Source organism: Pistacia vera, unplaced genomic scaffold, assembly GCF_008641045.1.
Source record: "Pistacia vera cultivar Batoury unplaced genomic scaffold, PisVer_v2 Contig433, whole genome shotgun sequence".
Lineage (NCBI taxonomy): Eukaryota > Viridiplantae > Streptophyta > Magnoliopsida > Sapindales > Anacardiaceae > Pistacia > Pistacia vera.
Window position 1 is genome coordinate 906,371 of NW_022196261.1, and position 4,664 is coordinate 911,034.

The following is a 4,664-nucleotide window of genomic DNA, read 5'->3' on the forward strand; positions in this document are numbered from 1 at the left end:
GTTTTTTTTCTTTCTAAGCTACGGGCTTTATGTTATTTGATCTTGGGGGCGGGTGTGCGACATTGTTCTTTTATTTATTTTTGCATTCCTATATTGTGTGAGTAAAAACATATTTCTCTCTGTATATAAATATTTAACTTAAATGTGAAATGTTTGTATTTATGTGATTGAACACATCCACCAAACATCATCTATATTGTTATCAATATGTGTCATTAATACTAAAAAATATCAAACGTCAATTACATTAAACCATATGTAACCAAAACTCTTATATATCAACATATTCTACACATCATCACCAATTATATGTAGTCAAATATACATATCTCATATTATCATCAATTGTATACAATCACATATCGAACAATCTTCTAATATATCAAAATCTAGCAATTTTAGAGTTTTAAAACTCCTACATGTTAGTTAATATATTTTAACCATTAATTGTATTTTGTTATAGAAGTGAACAAATTATACAATAAAATTGTGTTAAAAAAAATAGGGGTTGTTAACACACCCTACACAGATACCTTAACCATTTTAAATGCATGGTTTTCTTTCATTAATTAACATAATAAAGTCATGTTGACAACATTCAGGATTTTCTATTTATATAGTTATCTTTTGTTGTTACTCCACAGAAAGTAATGGCTTCAATTATCCTCCTCCTCCTCCTACTTCTCCCTGTCCTCTTTCTTCTTCAAAGCCTCAAGAAAAACAAAAGAGCCAGCATTCGTTTACCGCCTGGTCCCAAAGGTCTTCCCTTAATCGGAAACTTACACCAAATTGATAACTCAAAACCTCACTACTCTCTTTGGAAACTCTCCAAACAATATGGCCCCCTAATGTCAATGCGTTTTGGTTTCGTACCAACTCTAACAGTTTCCTCAGCAAAAATGGCAAAAGAGATATTCAAAAACCATGATCTTCAATTTTCTAGCAGACCTATTTCGCTTGGCCGCCAAAAGTTATCTTATAATCACTTAGATTTGGCTTTTACGCCATATAACGATTATTGGAGAAAGATGAGAAAAGTATGTGTCATACATCTTTTCAGTTCTACGAAAGTGCGGAGTTTTCGATCAATCCGAGAAGACGAAGTTTCTCGCCTGATAGAAAAGATATCAAAATCATCGGTCGCTTCTGAACCCATCAACTTAAGTGATCTAATGATGTCTGTCACGAGCACAATTATTTGTAGACTTGCTTTTGGAAAGAGATATGAGGATGAAGGAATTGAAAGAAGCAGATTTCATGACCTTTTTAATGAAACCCAGGCCTTATTTGTGAGATCCTTTTTTTCGGACTATTTTCCTGTTATCGGGACATGGCTTGATAATTTACAGGAAACATTGGTCGCCTGGAAAAGAACTTCACGGAATGGGATAAATTCTATCAAGAACTGATCGACGATCATCTCAATCCACAGAGAGCGAAAACTGAGCAAGAGGATATTATTGATGTTTTACTTCAAATTCGGAAAAACCGAGGATTCCGATTTGATCTGACTTGGAATCATATCAAAGGACTACTCATGGTAAGTTTTCTCTATCTCTACACGTATATAATTGGGTTATTCTTTAGTCAGGCGGTGCACATGGTTAAATTCATCTCATTCGACTGAAATATGCAATGGTGTATATTCACACTCGTAACAAAATTATATCAAGGTATTCTGATTAAAGCGGTTACCGATAATATGATATCCTTTTTTGTCTATATTTTTTAAAGTTTTTCAGATATATCTTAACTAAGAGGTAAGAATTGATAAAAGTTATTTTTGTTGTTTTAGCCAATTCAGATTAGCATAACAGACATAATCTTTTACTCGGGACTCTTAGGAGTCGGGCCATATATATATATATATATATATATATATATATATATATAATTATATATATAAATATCAACTATAAGATAAGAATTGGAAAACTAATGATTATTATTTCTCTGCAGAGTATTTGTTGCTGGCACAGACTCAAGTGCATCTGCAGTGGTATGGGCCATGACGTATCTAATGAAGAATCCAAGAGTGATGAAGAGAGCTCAAAGAGAAATTAGAAATTTAATAGGAACTAATAAAGGTTTTGTAGATGAAGATGATGTTCAGAAACTGACTTATCTCAAAGCCACAGTGAAAGAGACAATGGATTGCAACCAGTAGGTCATTATTAGTTCCAAGAGAAACCATTGAAAATTGCATTGTAGATGGGATTGAATAGCATCTAAAACAACGGTTTATGTGAATGCATAGGCAATAGGAAGAGATCCTGCAGTTTGGAAAAACCCTGAAGAATTTGATCCTGATAGATTCATTGAAAGCCCTATTGACTTTAACGGACAACATTATGAACTAAGACCATTTGGTAGTGGCAGAAGAATTTGTCCAGGAATGCTCATGGGAGTTGCAACACTGGAACTATCACTTGCTAATCTTCTTTACAAGTTTAATTGGGAAACGATTAGTGAGGAAGATTTAGATATTGATTCTCTGCCTGGTCTTACCATGCTCAAGAAGAATCCTTTGTGGCTTATGCCTAGGATTTATCTTTGATATATCCAATTTACCATGCATGCACAAAAATAATGTCAATCAATTTTAGATCGTGAGCAATTATGTTTTCACTTTATTTTTCTTTTTTAATCTTTTATGTTTTTATAAGAGTAGTATTACTCTTACAAAATTTGTATACAAACTTAAGCATAAAAGTGACGTGGTATCACCCTTAAATTGACACAATTTATCTTGAAAAAGCTCAAAGTCAAACTTAGCCATCATGAATTCATGTGTAAAGATATTAAAAATTCCGAAATTAAATTAATTTTATATTTAATTTTGAAATTATCTAATACTATTGGCTCCCCACCTTTTATCTTTTTTGATATCTTTTACAATTATTTTTCTAATTCCAATTTATCCTCTCACAATTAATAAATAGGACAAAAAATTAAAAATAATTAACAATTTGTTTTTTTTTCTAATTCCAATTTATCCTCTCTAACAATTAACAATTAATTAACAATTTGGTTAGACTCATACTCAATTTGCAATCAGATAATTTGTTTTCTTCTTTCTAAGCTATGGGCATTATGTTCTTTGATCTTGGTGTGAGCGTGCTATATTGTTCTTTTATTTATTTTTACTCACACTTCTATATTGAGTGAGTGACATTTGTTATATATCTTGGGTATTTTCTTTTAAGAGTGCCATTATCATCTATTCCTTTATCAGATATGGGGTTGACATGTCTTTATAAAGATGATGTTGAAAGTGAAATCAGAAAACATTGACGTATCTGCCTAAAATTAAAACACACATCAAGCCATTGATTCCCAATCAGATCTCACGCCTCTCATTCAGCCACGTCTACAATAATATAAAAGCAGCCTATTTTCCCTAGATTTCAAGTTAAACAAATATTAGATATTCTTTCTCTTTTGCTCATGTTTTTGCTGTGTTTTGAGTGATTATTGCTCTATATTTTTCTGCTCTTCTTTAAAGATATGTTGTAATCAATTGAGTGTGGCTGAAATTCACTCTTAGAGGGTAGATTGCTCTCGGGTTAGGGGTCTCCAGGTTAGAGTTTCTCCTAGGTTTGATTACGGTTATGTTTTGTCTTGAGAAGAGGGATTTTAGCTTGTGTAAACAAATTGAGTCTTGATTGATTGTAACATGGATATTTGAATCGATTAGTGCAGAAAGCCCCATCAGTTGTGAAGCTCAGTGTGAATGTAGCCTATTAACTCTTGAATAGGTGAATCACGGTAATTCTTGTGTGTTGTTTATGTGTGTTTGCTTTGATTTGTTTGCAAGAACTGTTCTAGGTTGTTAATTGGATCAAGTCATGACAATGGTATTAGAGCTAGAAGTTTTAGGGTTAGTCTTTCTTGAATTCTTTTGGGTAAATCAAATTGAACTTTTGGGATTTTAGGGTTTTGTAGAAATTTGGTGCTTTCTTGATCTGATTGTTCCTTAGCACTCTAGGGCTCTTAGATCTTAGATTTAAGTCAAAAGATTCTCTGATTCAAAAATTTCTCTTGAAGATCTAGGGTTTACCCAAATTTTATGGGGGTTTTGAAATTAGACTACTCCTAGATAATCTAGGGTTATTGCTTCGTTCAATTAGTGTTTCAATCGTCTGAGAACAAAATCAATTCATAGATTCTAGGAATCTTAGAGTGATTCTCAACACTGTCTGACAAACACCTCACCATGAGTACCACACGGATGGAAATTTCCCAATACGATGGGAAAATTGACTTCAATAGCTAGAAGAAGAAGATGAAGGTATTACTGTCGCATAACAAGGTTGCAATTGCTCTAGACAAAGACTCAACAAAGTGGCCAGAGGAAAAACTGAAGAAAAAGGCTGAGGTTGATGAGGAAGCCTACAATCTGATCGTGATGAACCTTTTGGACAATGTGTTGAGGAAGGTAGACGGCATGGAAACTCCTCTCACCTTATGGGGTAAACTCGAAACATTGTATGCTTTATAGTTTGCTCCAAATTTCGTTTTTCTTAAAGGTGCATTATTCTCTTATAAAATGGATAACTCAATGTCTTTAGAGGATAATCTAGACAAATTTTTGAAAATGACTCTAATTCTAAAGGAACAGATCAGGAGTTAGGTGATACTAGTTTAGCCATGATTTTATTGAA

The 4,664-nt window shown here is 33.0% G+C and overlaps 1 pseudogene; it reads left to right on the plus strand.

The window, feature by feature from the left end:
- The first annotated feature begins 650 nt into the window (after positions 1-650).
- Positions 651-2,606, plus strand: LOC116143828 (annotated as a pseudogene).
- The last annotated feature ends 2,058 nt before the right edge of the window (positions 2,607-4,664 follow it).